Source organism: Zootoca vivipara, chromosome 3 (assembly GCF_963506605.1).
Source record: "Zootoca vivipara chromosome 3, rZooViv1.1, whole genome shotgun sequence".
Classification (NCBI taxonomy): Eukaryota; Metazoa; Chordata; class Lepidosauria; order Squamata; family Lacertidae; genus Zootoca; species Zootoca vivipara.
This window is the reverse complement of record NC_083278.1, coordinates 65295618-65315441: the sequence shown is the minus strand read 5'-3', so window position 1 is coordinate 65315441 and position 19824 is coordinate 65295618.

Genomic DNA, 19824 nt, shown 5'->3' with positions numbered 1-19824 from the left:
GGTTTGACATTCCTGGCCTAGAGGCCGGATATGGCCCTCCAAGCCTCTTTACTAAGGACCCTCTCCAGGCCACCCCCTCCCCAGCCATCCCCATCTGTCCAGGCCACTCCTCAGCCCTGTTTTGCAATCTCCAAGAGTGCTTTTTGCCTGGCTGCCATGAGGCCTTGAACTCTGCTAATGCCTCTCATGCGCTTGGATGAAAGGGGATGTGTAAGTGTGTATAGAAATTAGCCTGCTGTACAAAGGCGGTTGCCTAGAAGGCAATGTGGCCCTTTATCTGAAGAAGGTTCCCCACTCCTGACCAAGAACAGAAGAAGTGTCTCTCAGGATCCAACCAAAGGCCTATTGTATCTGTTCACAGTAGCCCATCAGATATGAAGCTCATGAGTAGAAGATAAGATCAAAACCTTTCTCCACTGTTGTTTCACAGTAAGTAGGACTGAGTGGTGTGCTGAATATGAACCTGGAGGTGGTTTAGCCATTTTGACTGTACGTATAGCCTTGTCCTTCATGAATTCATCTAATCCCCCTTTAAAGTCATCTAAATTGGTGGCCATTAGCACATTAGTAAATACCACCATTTAACAATGCCCTGAGTAAATTCCAGCCCATGATTTAGGGAGGCTGACTGGACTTGTATGCTCTTCTTTCTCAGATGTTTTGAGCAGTCTTGGATTAAACAAATCCTTTCAGTCATTGTATTAACCTAAAATAATTGCCTGTATTGAACCTAAATAATCTACCAGAAAAGAAGCATTCTGCATATAATGCATTTAGGCAGGGTCCTCACACTGTGCAATTGTCAGGCAGGGTGGTCTCTGTATAGCTGCAGACATAAATCGGGACACCCAATTTCTACCTGTTGCAATAATGACTTAATTCTTTGCATTGCAGCAGCAGGGATGCTATTTCTCAGAGTGTAATCAAACATGACTCATAATCAAAATTTCAGGAAATGAAAAATACTTTGGGGATTGTAACTATCGATGTTTATGCAGACACAAGGCTTGCTCAAATCCAGTCAATGGCAGTAAGAAGTGTTTCTTCTGATTCACAGTCTTTACCTCTAGAATGCCATTATTATTCTATAGATTGAACTATTCACAACAACAACAACAATAAGAATAATAATAATTTATTATTTATACCCCGCCCATCTAGCTGGGTTTCCCCAGCCACTCTGGGCGGCTTACAACAGAAAAATGAAATAAAACAATTAAACATTAAAAGCCTCCCTAAACAGGGCTGCCTTCAGATGTCTTCTAAAAATCTGGTAGCTGTTTTTCTCTTTGACATCTGATGGAAGGGCGTTCCACAGGACAGCCGCCACCACCAAGAAGGCCCTCTGCCTGGTTCCCTGCAACTTGGCTTCTCGCAATGAGGGAACTGCCAGAAGGCCCTCGGAGCTGGACCTCAGTGTCCGGGCAGAACGATGGGGGTGGAGACGCTCCTTCAGGTATACCTAGACTGAGGCCATTTAGGGCTTTAAAGGTCAGCACCAACACTTTGAACTGTGCTCGGAAACGTACTGGGAGCCAATGTAGATCTTTCAAGACCGGTGTTATGTGGTCTCGGTGGCCGCTCCCAGTCACCAGTCTAGCTGCCGCATTCTGGATTAGTTGTAGTTTCCGGGTCACCTTCAAAGGTAGCCCCATGTAGAGCGCATTGCAGTAGTCCAAGCGGGAGATAACCAGAGCATGCACCACTCTGGCGAGACAGTCCGCAGGCAGGTAGGGTCTGAGCCTGCGTACCAGATGGAGCTGATAGACAGCTGCCCTGGACACAGAATTGACGTGTGCCTCCATGGACAGCTGTGAGTCCAGAATGACTCCCAGGCTGTGCACCTGGTCCTTCAGGGGCACAGTTACTCCATTCAGGACCAGGGAGTCCTCCACACCTGCCCGCCTCCTGTCCCCCACAAACAGTACTTCTGTCTTGTCAGGATTCAACCTCAGTCTGTTAGCCGCCATCCATCCTCCAACCGCCTCCAGGCACTCACACAATACCAAGAGAAAGTGAGTTCCCCATGGTCATTCATACTTAAAGTACACATGATACTTGGATGTCTAATGTTCCTTCACTTGATCCACATTTTCTTTTCTTAAAAAGTAAAAAACAGTTGTGGGAGATGTATTTTTATCAGAGCACCGACAGAAGGGAGATTATCCATTCTGCTTCACTCTTACCCAGGCACCCCCAAACTCGGCCCTCCAGCTTTTTTGGGACCACAACTCACATCATCCCTAGCTAACAGGACCAGTGGTCAGGGATAATGGGAATAGTAGTCCCAAAGCAGCTGGAGGGCCGAGTTTGGGGGTGCCTACTCTTACCTCTCCTTATGCCACTTTCCCCAACCTCATGTTGGTTTTCTCTCCAGAAAAGGAGACCTGCAGGTCCCAATATACTTGTTCCCACAGGTGCGAAAGCTACTGGGGTGGGAAACAATGAACAAACGCTTAAAAAGTAGGAGTTATACAGTCATCCACTCAAGATTGTTTCTCCCAGCAGATACTTTGCTTTATTTCATTTTTTTTAAAAAAGGAACCATGTCTGGATTATGCATTGTCACACTATGCCTGCTGTACTTTTTAAATGTTCTGTTAAAAAAAAAAGATTTACCAAAAAAAAGGGGGGGGGATGTTACTTATGACTGAGTATCACATGTAATTTGACCCTTAGAGAACTTCATAGCCAAGTATAGATTGAAATGCAAATTTCCCACACCAAAATTCATCTACTCTTTCCTATAGATCTAAAAAGGATGCCTGTTACTTTTGGTTTTTTGTATGTTCATTATGTGAGGTAGCTGCTGATGTGCTTCTCAAGGAGCCTCCTAGAGTTAAAATCTACTGCCGTCTATGAAAATGTTGCTCTTGGGCATTGTGGGGTATGGAGTGGGAAACCATTCATCAGCTCAAACACCACCACCACCACCCCACCTATATATATATATATATATATATATATATATATATATATATATATATATATATATGTATGTATACACACACACACACACACACACACACATATATATATATATATACACATGTATATACACACACACACACACACACACATGCATACACACACACGCACACACGCACACACACACACACACAAACGTACACACTAGCTGGCCCTGCCACGTGTTGCTGTGGCTTAGTCTGTTAAATGGGCCCTCAGAGTCCCCCTTCAGACTCCTCCCCCACCTCCCATGGCTCATCCCTGTGATTGGCCCCACCCTGTCCCGACCCATGACCTTTCCTGCCCCCTCCTCCCCCATCCCCCATCCAGGGGAGCCCCCACCTCTATTCGGCCTAGTCTGCAAACCTCTACTTGGCCTAGTCTGCAAAGCCAAGCTGAGCTTCCCTACCTACAGTACCAGTGTAGCTGCCGCAAGGTCTCCTGATTCTATTTCCCAGCATGCACTTTAGGGTGAGTTGTGTGTTTTTGAACACGGGGTTTTAGGGGTTTTATGTGGCCCAGGTGTGACATTTGCCTTTGAAAATGGTACAGGCTTGCTCTTCCAGCCGTAATCGGTCAAGCGGTTTTGTTGAACATTGGAGAGGAACACACATGCCCAGTTTACATTTTACACACACACACACACACACACACACACACACACACACACACACAATTTCTATTCTACCCTGCCTCCAAAGACCTTTCGGTAGCTCACAATGTTTCTTCTATTTTATTGTCATAACAAGGCCAACTATTTAGCTCAATGGCTGAGTGGAGATTTGAATTGGATCTCCCTGGCACTAACCAGGCACTCTAACCACGATTGAAAAAGCAATTAAGTCATTATGCAATGATGAGAAGGAAGGAAATGCATTTGAATGATTAGTCTTATAGCAGTGTGGGACTGTTGACTCAACTCCTGGAGGTTCAGTGGGAGACCCATACATACTGTCCTGAGTCCCATAAAGGAAGAGCAGGAGATAAACAAAAGAGCAATGACATTCTAAATGCATCTACAAAGAAGTAAGCCAACTGAGTCAAGTAGGGCTTACTCCCAGGCAGATGGAAATAGCATTGCAAAGAGAGTGTGTGAGCAGATTTCTTATTGCTGCTGCTGAAGTAAACAGCAGATGTTGCTGAAATAAACAGTAGATAATCATTGTCAAAGGTGGTGTTGCTTCTCAGTCACAATTCCACTTGTGCAACCTGAATTAGCTCAGTTCTTAACCAAATGATGAAATAATTTTTAAAAGAGGCAATACAGGTCAGCCTGCAAGGAGTTCATAGCACTGTATAAGTAACAACCTGCAGCACTCCTTCCCGCTAAGAGCAGACCTAGGTGGTGAATGCAGGGCTGGTGTCAAGTGTTGGCATGGCTGGACAGCTGCTGAGGGTGACCCAGCAAAGAGTTCCCTGACAGGAGCTGGACCTGTTCCTCTTCCTGTTTGATCACTCACCTCTCTGGTTCAACCAATGGTGATGCCACTGCATGCTTGCACATTGGCTCTCTGCCCGGCAAGCAAGTGGGTCATCACAATGATGAAGAGGATGGGGAGAGCAGTAGGAGCAGCTGGTGATAATGGTGGTGAGGAGGTAGATGCCCTGAGGGTGGGGGAGAGCACAGGGCATGTCTTGCCTAAGGGCACTATAGAACCCGAAGCCAGGGTGGTGCTGGTGGTTAGGTAGCCAAAACTGGGCCATTGAGAGAAAAAGAGGGTGGTATCAATAAGCTTTGGAGAACTTTGAGGTTTGTTGAAATAGAATGTCAACACACACATACACGCAGACCCAAGGGTTGGGGGATGCAGTTGCCAATGAATTTTGAGTGTCAGTTGGAAAAAAGAGGTTGGTTTCAGCTGCTTATTGCTTATATAGTTTCCCAGGGAAGTAAGCATAGCTGCCAAGTTATCCCTTTTTTTAAGGGATTTTCTTTTATGCTGAATAGGCTTCCTCGCGAGAAAAGGGAAAACTTGGCAGCTATGGAAGTAAGTTAAGGGAACTTTTGAGAGGGGCACAGGGCAAGATTTTGTTACAGGTGCTACTAAATCTTAAAATATGACTGAACACCTTTATTACTTGCAAATGAAGATTTTGCTTCTTTAGGCTTTTGTCCATCCCAGGTGGAATTTTTCAGATAAATAAACTCTGGTCCCACGTCCCACCCCCACCCCCAATTCCAATGTCGCTCTCAGAAGCAGCCATTTCCACCTGTTGTTATCAATCGTTTCAATAGATGGTGCTGTGTTCTTTTAGATATTGATTGTAATCTCGTTTCTCCTAAACTGGGTGCTAGGAGCAAATTTGATTGCTGTTCTACCTGGCATTCATTAAAGAAATCTAATTTCACAAAGGCAACAAGAAAACCCATTCCTTAAAATGGGCAACAAATCTCTTTGCAGTAAACTTGCATCTGACAGAGGTATTTCTGTGGAAGAATATTACGCAATGTTTCTTTGGAAGAGGAGCTTACTTGCCCAGAAAATGCATTCCTTAAGGGGGGGGGGGGTTCAGATATTTCCATAACTGAAATAAAGAGGGAATACTGTATTTTGGTATGAAAGTCAGTAGGGCAAATGGAGAGGGGGGGATATGACCACCAAATTTTGTTAGTTTTTTCTGAAAGGATTGTTGGTATTCATCTGTTTATATATAAGTGATTTATTACCTGGGAGGCAGGCAAAAGAGTACAGACATGTATTTCTAAGACAGCAAATGTGAGCATAGAAGGCATTGCTTTTGAGTTGCTTGTGAAGGGGTTGTTTTGTTCTTTTCTTTCTTCATGGATATAGGAAGAGCTATGACCGAAAGTTGTTTCCTATCTAACACATATATCAAACTCTTCACTCACTCAAGAAGAATTTCTTCTTTTAAAAAAGAAAGTCTCCTTATCTCCTGACCACCACTCCAACTCCAAACCAATTTATTTGCACAATCAGACATGCTCCCTGTTGCAACTTTCTTTTTCCTATTACACACTTCTTGCTGCCAGCACAGAGTCTTCAGAACTGTCATGCATATCAGTCCTTAGGCATCAAAACAACAGGCAATGACTGCATCTCTTCTCAACATGATTTCCCCCCCCCTAAAGTCCCACGAATACAGTTCCACCTGAGGGAAGAGGCATCAACATGGTGGCCGTGGTAAGTATAGCCAGGGGTTGGTGAGGACGAGAAGTGCCACAGCACCTTGGGCACCAATTGGTTTACTGCAGTTTGGTCCACCAAATATCTCCTTTCATGAACTGTGCATAGGGGTTTCTGCAGAAGATGGGTCCCACATGAAAAAGAATCCCTGGTTTTGGAACATCTTCCAAAGAGCACCTCCCAGCCAAACCTTTAGGTCTGCCTTCCCCAACCTGGTGCCCCCTCCAAGACTACACTTCCCATCAACCCCAGCCAGCTTTAGGGTTCTCAAGAACACACTTATGTTCTCCGGGTCTTTCCTCACCAAGGAAAAAGAACTGCACTTCTCCTGGCTGCACCTTCTTGGAGGAGCACCCTGAAAATGGCCAGGGAACCACCTTCCTTTCCAGTCTCCATGATGGGGTGGTGGGGAGAGCCATCACCCCAAAAGTTGCCCCCAGCTCCCCTCCTTGTCTGTTTGCACGAATGGCCCTTTCTCTGGATCCCAGGCAGCACCCCGCCACCGCCTCCCCGCGAGAACAGCTTCCTCTTACCGGATGATGACATACATGACCAAGAAGTTGCCGAAGAGTCCCACCACGCACACGACGGAGTAGAGAACCATGATGACGATGGCCGTGACCATGGAAGGGCTGACCCCGTGGGCAGAGCACAGGCTGCCTCCGCTTGCCTCCAGGCTGCTGTTGGGGCCGCCGCAGGACAGCTGGGTGCTGTTGGGCTCGCTCTGGTTCCAGGGTTCGCCCCCCATGGTCCCGGAGAGGGCTTCTCCCGGCCAGCGGCCGCCCGAGCACAGCGAAGCTCCAAGGGTCTGCGGGCGCTGGAGCGACCGGCCAGGGAGCTGTCCGTGGTGCTGACCGGACAGCCCCAGGGAAAATTCCCCTTTACAGTGAAGGAGGGCGGGACCCCTGCCGCCGTCGAAAGCTGCCCCAGACGCAGGAGAGAGAAGGAGGAAGGGAGACGGACCCGTGGGTTACACCTCCCAGCTAAGCCAGTGGCGAAGCGGGAGACGAAAGAAGCGCAGCCTTGCCTTCTGCCCTGAGCTGCCGCCGCTTCCTTCAACAGGAGCGCACAGAGCAAAAGGAAACCCAGGGCCGGGGAGCGCAGAGGAGGCACCAAGGAGCCCGGGACGAAGGAGCCGGCAGGAAGCAATCCAAAAGCTTGCGCTCCCTCCCTCCAGATGTGCGCGCGCTCCCGCACACACGTGCGCTTCCACAGCTGGCTCTGGCACACGCGCGCTCACCTGTGCCAGGGGGATGGCTAAGCATGGGGAGGAGGTGCCTCCAGCTGATGGGACGAGGAGGCGGGGAGGGGCTCTTTTTAACCCAACCTGCAGAGAGGCAGGAGCACTTGAGATCAGGCTGTCTCGCTTCGTGAGCAAGCTGTGGCTCTCTCCTCACCCCCACCTCCCCCGGTCTCTCCCTTCTTTAGCTAACCAGAGCAGCCGCCAGGTTTAATAATCGCATAGCTGCCAAGTTATCCCTTTTTTAAAGGGAAATCCCCTTATGCTGAATAGGCTTCCTCGTGAGAAAAGGGAAAACTTGGCAGCTATGAATAATCGTAGGAAGAGGGTTACCGGTAATTGTTCGTGAGAGTTGGGTTCCAGCACAGGGAGCGGCCAGAGGGCTGAATTCACGGTGCTTTCTAGGTGGAGGGGAAGGGGGTTTAGCTACTATTGGTATGCAGTCCGAGTCACGGGCAGCGACTACCTTGGATTATGTAACGAACTTGGAAAGTTTGTTCTTTCCGTTCACGCAGCTTTCCTAGAACAATGAGATGGCAATAGGCTGCAGTGCCCAATGGTTGCCAGCAGATTGGTGCTTTGTTTGTTTTAAATAAAGGAACGCGAAGAGGGCTCTTATCCGGAAGACCATTGACAGCGTGACTCAACCGCTTTTTTACCCTTGCCAGAAGTCTCCCTCGCATAGTAATCACAGGACAGCCTTTCTGCAACGGGCACAGTTCTACTGCTGCTCACTGCAACGAAAAAGAAAATTAAAAATCCGGTCAGGTGTGAACTTCCAGTACCAGAGAGAGGGCCTTCCATGAATTATATCAAGCATATATTTTTAGAAGGGGAAATGTTGGAGTAGAAGTGGTTGGGAGGCTGTTGCCTTTCTGTTGCTTCACCACATTTTTTATTGTTTAAAATGTTCCGTCATTAGATTATTATTTGTTATGCTAAAAGCTGCCAGAAGTTTAGTAGAAAAGTGCTAACAGCAGGATCTAATTATTCCAGTTTTTGGAATACAACAACAATTAAGAAAAGTAAGCAGGTGAAGGTCTCCAATGCACCAACTTCTTTTAAAAGAACAAGTAAGAACTGTTTCTTGGATCCATTTCCTTGTTGCAGCCCGAGTTCCTGGACAGAATGCTTGCTCTTGTCCATCATAATTCATGGCTGGTAAAATCCAGTAGGAGAGGGTGGGCTGGACAGTCCAGTGAGTGGTCAATGCCTCAAAATGGGAGGGAGTTATGCCCACCACATTGAAAGAGGTGTGGTGAGGCCCCTTTTAAAGAGGCACTCCTTGGATCCAGAGGTTTTGAGAAAGCTGCTGCTGCCCAGTCTCTTATGGGAAGTCCATCAGCAGGACCTGAGTGCAACTTCACTCTCCCCACTTACGATTCCCATCATCTGGTACTCAAAGGCATACTGGTTCCGACAGCAGAGGCATAATATAGTGATTGTAGCTAGCAGCCACTGAGACCACATATTTGAACAAGCTTCATCCCCTCAGAAGGGGCTCTCCTGTGCCTGCAAATTCATCCAATTAGTCAATAAACAAATTGATAAGTAAAGAAGCTATAGGCACTTGTTGTAAACATTCCTTATGTTCCCTAACAATGACTGTTGTCACTGAGAAAACATGGGTCAAATGAAAGGATCCTTTCAGTAGTACACATTGTTTGGAAACAACATTATTGTAACCTTGGATTTTCATGGCCGCACACTCTGTGTATATGACTGAGGTCAAAAAACAGTCAACATCATGCTTTGAGCTGTATATATTACCTTGTTTGATTACACATGCTGAGTAGTAGAAAGTGTTCGTTGAAGCAGTTCCTGCATTTCTCCTCTCATAGAATTACAATTATGTTCCAGCAAGACCTGGGACTATGGCTTGCTTATTTAATGGAGCTATCCATTTGGGGCTGATCTGGCAAACTGTGAAAATGAAACTCCACGAAGTGCAGATCAGTCATGCAAAAATGTCAAATGAAATATAGTAATTTTAAAAAATGACACTCCCAATGGGGTAATTCACAAGTTTCTTAACTTCAGCTGTGCTTTGACTTTGTTAAATGTAGGTTTTGGGTTTTTTGTTTGAATTTGCTCCAGTTACAAAACTCAAGAGTTTTTAGGCTGACTGACAATCTGTTTTGGACTTTAAAAACTCCATTGGGATACATTCACAGGTTGACAAGTCCCATCTAGGAAAAGAAAAACTCTAATCCTAAACTTCTACTGCCTTGCTGCTATACTTATTCATGAGAAAGGGTTTGGGAATGAACCCTGAGCAATAATCTCTATTTGCTTCCTTATGAAACATCTTTGTTAGAAGAAATGGCTAAGGAGTAAACCACACAAATTTGAACTGGACTCCCTAAGATGGTTAGATCAGGGGTCCCCCGAACTAAGGCCTGGGGGCCAGATGCGGCCCAATCGCCTTCTAAATCCGGCCCGTGGACGGTCCGGGAATCAGCGTGTTTTTACATGAGTAGAATGTGTTCTTTTATTTAAAATGCATCTCTGGGTTATTTGTGGTGCCTGACTGGTGTTTTTACATGAGTAGAAGCGTCCTTTTATTTACAATGCACCTCTGGGTTATTTGTGGGACATAGGAATTCATTCATAATTTTTTTCCAAAATATAGTTTGCCCTCCCACAAGGTCTGAAGGACAATAGACCAGCCCCCTGCTGAAAAGGTTTGCTGACCCCTGGGTTAGATGGTGCCTTCTGGCAACTCCTGCAGCCAAGCTGGTGCCAAACATATTGCTCTGCTTCCCTTTGGACCACATCAGTGAAGTCGAGAAGGAGATCTTGTCATCTAGGCAGCCCAAGACCTCCAAACACACTGCCCATGCTTGTGCCCTGGAGAGGTCACTTCAGTGCTGCTAATGCAGTAAAAAACAATACAGGAATCAGCAATTACAAGTTACCAGTTTCTGCAGCCACAAAATGTGCTGTAATTCACCAGCATTTGACTTCATCCCTGGAGGTGCACTCCATTGTTTATTGAGACAGATTTATGCCAGTCCCTTTTTTAAAAGAAAGAGAGAGAGAGAGAGAGAGATAGAATTATGCCAACATATTTTTGGAATAAGAAGCTGATTTCCTCCCCCCCCCAAGATGCAATAGTTGCTCATTTGTTGCCTGAGCAAATAAACTCTTCCATTTCACAAATATCACAAGTACCCAGAATTCAAGCTGTAAAGTATTGTTGCTAGTAAAAAAAACCCTTTCCTTTAGAACCTTGTGCCATTTGAAGTGCAATCTGTAAAAGTTCATCAGCAATATGAGCCCCTATCAGATAATCTTTGCACAACCTTAATGATGAGCAACAAAACTTCATTTGTTGAGTTAGTACATAGGCACCATGCTTGGATAGTGCCCCTTGTTGTCATCCAAACAACTGTGTGAGGTAGATTAGGTGGAGAAGTGGAAACTTGCTCTATTTTTTCACTAGTCTCTAGTTCATCCTGTTTGCTTGGTCCATCTTGTGCTTGCCCTTCTGCTGCACCTTAGCAACTATGTTCTGGTCATCTAAGGGCTCTTTCAGAATTTGTTGTATTGCACATCTTTGAATGGACCACACAAGTGTAGAAATTCATATAATATATTGAATTCAGTATCCTCATGATTTCACTTTTTAAAAATTCAACACACACAAAGTTTCTAGTCCTTAGGATTGCAAAGTGAAGTTCGAAAACATTTTGTGGAGCTATGCCTGGTGAAATAAAATCTGCCTGTGTGTATCTGTGTTAGAAAAAAGAATAATGGTTCCGGTGTGAGGAGTCAGTGGTCTGTATGAATGTGCTCCCCCAAATTAACAGCAACAACAAAAAAAAACTGTGCAGAGAAAGAAAACTGGTATGTTGATTTTAACTTGCACAGTTTGTTCTAGTCAAAGCATAGGTGCTACCTTTTGCCATCATTTTCATTTTTGCTGTGCTAATTTCACTGTTCTGCTTGACTGCAAGGCAACAGTGACTACATAATCGCATGAGCACAGTTCCAGAGTATTTTTCATTCTCATGTATATTGCATCTATTCGGAAAAAAAGATTGGTTTATGAAGAAATTACATATCTTTCTACTTACGAGTGTTTGTTGAACTAATTGGCTGATGAAGAATTCAATGAAACAGTAGTTGCTATCCGGAAACACTGTTCAGCAGAGTTCAGAGTTGGGCATCAGAATTGGACCTTGCCAATTACAAAGCTTCACAGCTTGTTCTCCGCCGGGTAAAGTCTGGCACCATGATTCATTCAGTACTTTCAGAGACTTTCAGAGACTATAGTTTGTTAATCTTTATGTTTTGAATTATTCCATAAAGTTTCACATTGTAATTGTTTTTGGCCAACGTGTTGCTTTTGATATTGCTGAGTCATATTTTGCAATGCAGGGGTTTGTGTGTTTACTGACTGCAATGCAAGACATGGACTGAAAACGAAACATAGAGAGTGGCAGGACTTGTGCCTGACCTTATGCAATTATTTGCTATCACAAAGGCTGCAAGAACAAAGCCAACAGAAAACAGCAGCTCTTTGCAAAAGTTTGGAATGGTATCTACAAGGAGGGATTGGGAACTGAGAGAAAGACCTTTCCAATAGCAGAGACAGATATCCCCTGCATAAGGTTGTTTGGTGCAAGAACAAAGTTCTTATTGGACTTCACCTTGAAATAGTTGCTTTCAGCTGATTTTCCTTTCACAGCAATGAATACTCCAAAGAGGAAAGTGTTCTTTTCAAAGCTCCTCTGCAGAAATTGTATGTGCTGGAGACAGGTAGAAGGAAGAAAGGTTGATGTACTTTTGCAGGCAACTATACCTCACTTCAAAAAGATTTTGGACTCCCCCCAGTTTGGGTACTTTAAAAAAAAAGTTAAGCAGGCAGAGTCCAGAAGAATGCATGAGTACTGAATATTAGCATGATTGTCCCAAGCATTACTGGAGGGATTGCTCAGTTGGTAGAGCATAGAAGCCTTTTTCACAGAATTGCAGAGTTGGAAGGGACCACAAGGGTCATCCAGTCCAACTCTCTTAATCTCAGGGTTGTGGGATCCTGCCTTGCAGGAGGCTGGACTAAATGATCCTCATGGTCCCTCTACAATTCTATGATTCTATGAAAGGAGTTGCATTCCATGTAAATGTGCTTAGGATCACAAGGGAAGGGAAGGCAGGCTGAAGGCACCTATCACTGTGTGTGCCCTTGTTCAGAATCTTGTCTTTTCCTAAGGCACTTTAGGTCTCAGAGCTGGTGACAGATTTACCTGTAATCACATCCTTTGCAGCCACCCTCGGGGAAACCTGAAATGTCATTTCTGCCCAAGCGATGACTAATTTGTTTTGGGAGAAAGCTGAAGTTATGTAGACAGATATCAATGTTTGGTGTGAAGACAGATTTCCTTTGGTGAAAATTTTGGGAAGGTATTCAGAGAGAGAGAGAGAGAGCACAACAACAGACAAACTGCCAATCAGGAGGGCTGTCTCCTATCAGTCAACCACTTCATGACATAACTATGTAGGGCTGCAAACTGCTATCACAGGCATCCTCACCCCAAGGAAAAAATAGAAGCTGATCTCAAACACAAAATATCATCTAATTTTCAGAAAAGCGTATCAGTTCTAAATCAGTGGTTGCTTTTTTCTTTTCTTTCTTTCTTTTTAAAAGTAAACCCTGGTTTAGATACTTCTGTGAGTGTCCCGTTGCACCAGAAGTGGTTTAGTCCTGCTGGCCACATGACCCGGAAAGCTGTCTGTGGACAAATGCTGGCTCCCTCGGCCTGAAAGTGAGATGAGTGCCACAACCCTATAGTCACCTTTGACTGGACTTAACCATCCAGGGGTCCTTTACCTTTTACCTTTTATAACTAACATGATGCATCCTGCTGCATTTGTGGAACTGAAGTCTAAGCACGTTTTGCTAAGCTGGAATTCTGAACTCATTTGGATCTGCTGCTCGTCTCTGAAGGGAACTAAATTTATGTGCCTTAGCTAAGAGCATAATACCGTACTGATCTGTCAAGATTATCTTGCTCCCATTTGATTTCTTTCATTCTCCTTGCTTAATGCCTATGCCTCTATTTTCACACACTGGGCATGATTCTGCCCAAAGTTCAGCATGATAATGTCCAACTAACTGGCTTTATTGGGAGAGATTTATAGTGCAATCCTATGTATGTCTACTTAAAAGTAAATTCATTCAGTTATGCTTATTCCAAGGTAAGTGGATTCAGGATTGTAATTTTCAGCATATAACGTACCTCTTGCATCAAAGTCAATGGCATGTGAAGTAGCATCGATTTACTACAGAGCAAAAGACAAACACAGACTCCTTGTAACTTCATGCTTTCATAAAAAGACTGCATAGCTGCCTAAATACCAGGCATCGCTGCAAAGTAGTATCATTTGGGTGACAAAAATGCTGTATTTTGGTATGCAAAACATGCCATGGTTATTTTTATAACCCTTTTATGTGCAGATGCCAAAGCCAGACACCCATTTTGTGACCTTTGGGCAACTTGTGATAGTGGGTTACAATGTTGTACTGAGAATAAAACTGAAAATGTGAGCAACTGCTTTTGCTTTGAAAAGCAAAACAAAGCAAAACATAAAAACCAATTCAGATATGAAGAAAGATACACCCTAGACCAGGCATCCCCAGACTTCGGCCCTCCAGATGTTTTGGACTACAATTCCCATCATCCCTGACCACTGGCCCTGTTAGCTAGGGATCATGGGAGTTGTAGGCCAAAACATCTGGAGGGCCGCAGTTTGGGGATGCCTGGACTAGACCATCAAGGAAATCAACAATTGGTACCTGGTCTATATTTTTTTTCATCAGAAAAAAGCCAGAGGCAATCTGATGCCTAAGGTGAAGGACTAAACAACATTTCCACACTGAGAGATCAAGTGGACTGGCAGTGGGGCAGTTTAGGGGAACCTGGAGATGACATGTTGTAGGTACAGTTCTGTCCTCCAATCAGAGCAGAACGACCAGGGTGTGAGGGGGAGGGCTAGGAGGAGGGGGCTAGGACCCGAACCAATGGATTCAAGTTACAGGAAAGGAGATTCCAACTAAATATCAGGAAGAACTCTCTGACAGTAAGAGGTGTTTGACAGTGAAGCAGACTCCCTCCAAAGGTGGTGGATTCTCTATCCTTGGAGGTTTATAAGCAGAGGGCGAAGACAAAGGTCTGGGAGTCAAGGAGCAAGGCGTCGGCAGGGCGAGGGTCCAAGGGTCGAGGATCAAGGCGTCGGCAAGGCGAGGGTCCAAGGAGCAAGGCGTCGGCAAGGCAAGGGTCCAAGGAGCAAAAGGCCAGGTGCAACAAGGCAGGGATAGCGTTGCTGTGGCAAAGAGCTGAAGGGAAATGCTGAGTTTTTATCCCTCCCAGCTCCTGCCACCAGGTGCAGTGAGATATCAAGTGGTCTCACCTGAGTGGCCACTCCTTGCTTCTCCAGCACAAGCTGAGGCAGGCCCCAGTCCTGCAAAGCACTACAGGCCCCAGAGCCTGACTCCTGCCCATACTCCTGACAGTACTCCCCCCCCCCATAGGGAAACAGGGTTCCACCCCCGGTCATGGCCCAGGCTTATCTGGGAACTTCCGATGGAAGGCCGAACCTTGGCGGGCACATGCACGAATTCAGCTGGTTCCCAAGATCGCTCCTCCAGCCCGTAGCCCACCCAGTCAATTAGATATTGGAGCTTCCCACGGATCCACCTTGAGTCCAGGACCTGGGCAACCTCAAACTCTCCATGGCCGTCGACCTGGACCGGTGGTGGTGGTGGGGTAATGCAGCCCAGAAAGTGGTCCGTGTGGCAAGGTTTCAGCAGGGATACGTGGAACATGGGGTAGATCTTCAGAGAGGGGGGAAACTCCAACTTGTAGGCAATCGGGTTGACCTGCTGCAGAATGGTGAAAGGTCCCTGGTACTTGTAGTCCAATTTTTGATAAGCAGCAGCTGTAGTTCGCAGAAAAGATACAAGGTTGTTGCGTACAAATCCATATGTCCACTTGGTAATTTCAGTTGTCATTAAATGAATACTCCTAGCGTCCTTTTCCAGGTTTATCTTGATATAATCGAGAGAAAGAATTATAGGCTCCACCACTGTTCTTTCCAGGGATCCTACTATTATCTTTCGACAATTCAGCTTAACATGTTGGTAGGAGTTTTGATGTAAAGGTTCAACATCTGTTTTTTTGGAGAGAGCTTCGTGATGCTTTACTCGAGCCTTCGATACACATTTGTCATACTGCCCTTTCCTGCTAGCTTTTCTTGATTTTTGGAAGGTTGATTTTTTTGTCTGCTAGACTCCACGATATGCTTTCAATTCTGTTAGTGCTGCCAGCCTTATCTTCCTCTTCACCACCACTGGATATGGAGGTTTGATCATTTAGTTTGGATGCAGTTGCACCCCCTGGTCTTATGTCTCCTGGTGCTTCTGTAGTGTGTGGGCAAACTGTGGAGCGGTTCTTCTTAATGTTAGGAGGATATTGTTTTCTTTGTGTTGCTGTTTCCACAACAGATGTTTGTGCATGAGTGGCAGGACAACAGCTGGCCTGTTCTACTGTTGCAGAACAAGGAGCATTCTGAACATTTTCACTTCTTTTCTTCTTTCGTTTCGGCATGGCGAGTCCAATCAAAGAAGCGCCTCTGGCACCTGTGTGTGGAGGCTCTGCAGCACAGCGGTGAGGTCCATAGGCTGGGCTCCGTCCATCTTGCACCCTGGCCGGGACGAGGTTTTGCCACAGCAAACTGTCACAGTCTGATTGGCGGGAGGTAGCAGTCCCGACTCAGGACGTCAGGACCAGAGGCAAGATGGTGGTGTGGAAGCAGGAACAGGTGCAGGGCTGAGGGTCCAACAGCAGGCAGTCGCAGGGTCAAGGAGCAAGGCAGAGGCGAGGAGACAAAGGTCTGGGAGTCAAGGAGCAAGGCGTTGGCAGGGCGAGGGTCCAAGGGTCGAGGATCAAGGCATCGGCAAGATCAGGCTTCTTATCATGTTGGATTGGGTCAAGAAACATCTGTTCTTTTAAAGATGAGAATCTCTTACTCAAAGGCATCCACTAGTTGAAGAATTGTAGAGTCCAAGTCTGGTTTGAAGATAAAGGACAATAAGAAAGGACAGCAGGCTCCATGAGGTTGCTCACCAACAGTTAGCATCTGAACTTGGGGACAGACTTCTCATTAGAAAGAGACATACAGTAATCTCACATCTTACATGGAGGTTCAGTTCCAAGGATTCTACATATCCATGAAAAGTGTAATGGAGAAAGAACATCTCCCTAGCATTCCCCGAGCCAGTTGGTCTTGCCCAGCAAGCAAGGTGGAGACCTTGAAAGCTCTTTCTGAGATGTGTAGCCCAAGAGGACCCAGTGTGAAAAGAACTTTTAAACTCTCAGCCTTGCTTGCCAGACAAATCCCTCATGGCACACCACCTCTGGAAGCCTAAGGTCTTACAGGAACTCAAATTGCCCCATGAGAACTTGCAAGAAAATCCCAGAGCTCGGTCACTGAGCAGACCTTGCCCCCCACAGGCAAGGAGCAGAGTTTAGAAGCTTTTTGTCTGCTGGGCAACCCCAAGTCTGGGGGTGCTCCTAGATCCACCTTTGTCACTAGAGGCACAGTTAGCCTCAGTGGTCATTCCTGGGACAGCTTGACTACTGTTGTCCATGCATTCGTAAGCTCAAGGCTGGATTACTGCAACATGTGTAGGTAAGGCTTCCTTTGCACATATTCTGGAAGCTATAGCTGGAAAGACCACTGCATTTGGCTGTTGACTGGGATATCCTCCCAACAGCATATACCACCTCAGCTAAGATTGCAGAGCTGCCATATGCTTCTGCATTCAATTCAAGGTTTTGCTTTTAGCATTTAAAGCTGTGTACAACTTGAGGCCAGTTTATCTGACCTCCTTGCCGATATGTTTCTGCCCAGCAGTGGTCTTCCTGTAATGGGGGGATGGCCCAGGCATCAGCTGTTAGTGTGGCATCTCCAGCTCTGTGGGATCAGCTTCCAATCAAACTCGGTCTTTTTGCTTTTAGTTTTTTGCTGTTGGAAGTTCCTCTTTCAGAGAGGGCTTTCCCTCGCCTATTTTATATTGTATACTATAAAGAACTTGTATAATTAAATGCTTATCAGATCTTTTGCAAAATTGTAATGTAGATACCTTTCTTTACTCTATTTATTGTTCTTTTATATTTCTATTGTACGCCACTTTGAATTCATTTGTGGGGCATCTGTTAATAATTCCTTAAATAAAAAGGAATGATAAACTTATCCTATATTCTTAGAGTGCCTGTGCATTTCTTCCTCATTATTGACAATGTGTATTATGCTTTCTCCTGACACAGAACTGGTTTGCAGGTGTATCCCTGAGCTTTAAAATCTTAGCAGTGCAAGTGATCCTAAGACTAGAAGAAGAAAAAGCATCAAAGAGGGAAACTTAAAGATGAAACAATAAGCATGCATATAAAGAAGGAATGAAGTTCTCTTGCAATGAATGCTATTTCCTCCCAAAGCAACATGTTGCAGTTGGGTTTCAAAGGAAAGTTGGAGGGGGAGCTGCTGAATACATTGCTCCAGTTTTAATAAGCAACCCCTCCCCCGGTTTCATTAGAACTTAACAGCAGATACCGTCAAGCTTGGGTCGGTGCCTGAGAAATCATTAAACAAATGTTATCACATATTGGAGGAAGGTACAAACAACCATATTGTGCACAGCATGCTGGAAATATTTAGACACAGCTCCTAAAAATATGTTGTGCATATCATTAGCCCAGGGAAACACAACCACCCCACAGCTCTTCTTTCATCATCATTCCAGTTGGTGAAAACCACAGGAGGGGAGAATGCTCTTGAGCTCAAATCCTGCTTGCAAGTTTCCCACAGGCATCTGGTTGACCAGTGTGAGAACAGGATGCTGGACTAGATGCCCCCCTGGTCTGAACCAGCAGGGCTTTTCTCATGGTCTTCTTTTAGGAAAGCAAGGCACAAAAAAACAGGTTTTGTCTTTCAGAAGAAACAATTGCGGTATACCAAAAGGGAACCACCATCCTCTCCTTACCATTCAATCCTTTAATATATTAAAGGATGTCATATAGAAGAGGGAGAAAGGTTGTTTTCTGCTGCTCCAGAGAAGTGGACACAGAGCAATGGATTCAAGCTACAAGAAAGAAGATTCCACCTAAACATTAGGAAGAACTTCCTGACAGTAAGAGCTGTTCGACAGTGGAACTCGCTGCCAAGGAGTGTGGTGGAGTCTCCTTCTTTGGAGGTCTTTAAGCAGAGGCTTGTCAGCCATCTGTCAGGAATGCTTTGATGGTGTTTCCTGCTTGGCAGGGGGTTGGACTGGATGGCCCTTGTGGTCTCTTCCAACTCTATGATTCTATGATTCATAATCCCTTTTCCTAGGGATGACCGGATCTGCCATTTTTTGTTTCTCTGTTTCTTAAGCTGCAGTTTAATCCTCTAGACCCCACACCAGTTTATGATGACGATGATGTTTTTTTTTAAAGTCCGCCTGAAAACTAATTAGCATTTTAACACAAATTATTTCTCCATATATATAATCTTGATCACCCTGTACCCAGAGATCTCAGGGCAGTTCATAGAATAAAATCAAAATATAAAACCACAAAATACATAGTCAAAATAAAAACAACAACAATTATATACAGGTTTGTATGTAATTTTGTGTAATGCACACATTTTTTAAAAACAATTTAACCTAATACAATGCATTTTTGTATGTTATACTCACTAATATATGCATTTTTCTATACATCACTTGGCTGGGGAACTGCATAGCAAAATTTGGAGAAGTGCAGTTTCTGAAGGATTGCTGTCTTTCAGTTTGTGTATAGTTTTGGAAACTGTGAATTTAAATGTGAAATGAACCATTTCCCCCCCTCCCTATACCTACGTATTAGCATTTCTGCTCATCCTGTTTTTCTTTAGCCACTGAAGCATTTCATGCACATTGGGACTTGATCACTCCATGCTCTCTGCCTGTCGCTAAATAGTTTCCATGTGAATGGGTTTGTGGAGAATTGGTACTCTTAATCATGCTGATGTTCATCATCCACCCATGATTCACATAGGCCCAAAGGACCGTACAAGTTCTTTTTACTGCTAGTTCAGAAAAAATTGGCAAGATTGACACTAGAGTCAAATTACCCCTGCACCAAAATAGCAATGAGAGATCTAAATAGGTAGAAACTTGTTTAATGAGCTATTTCCTATTGCCAGGTTGTTGTTTTAAACTGCCTCCTACTCCGATGCCTTTAACAAACCTTGTTCTTCAAAGAACAGTGGGCTTATATCCATGCTACAAAATGTTTCAGCTGCTGTTTTTGGCAGGTGCTGCTGCTGCGAAAGGCACAGGAACAAATCCCCCTCTTTTCTTCTGGTCCATTATCTATAGCATTTTCTGTTTATTAGCTAAGTGAAGCAGCATCTTGTGACATATGGAAGCATTCTATGATTTACATT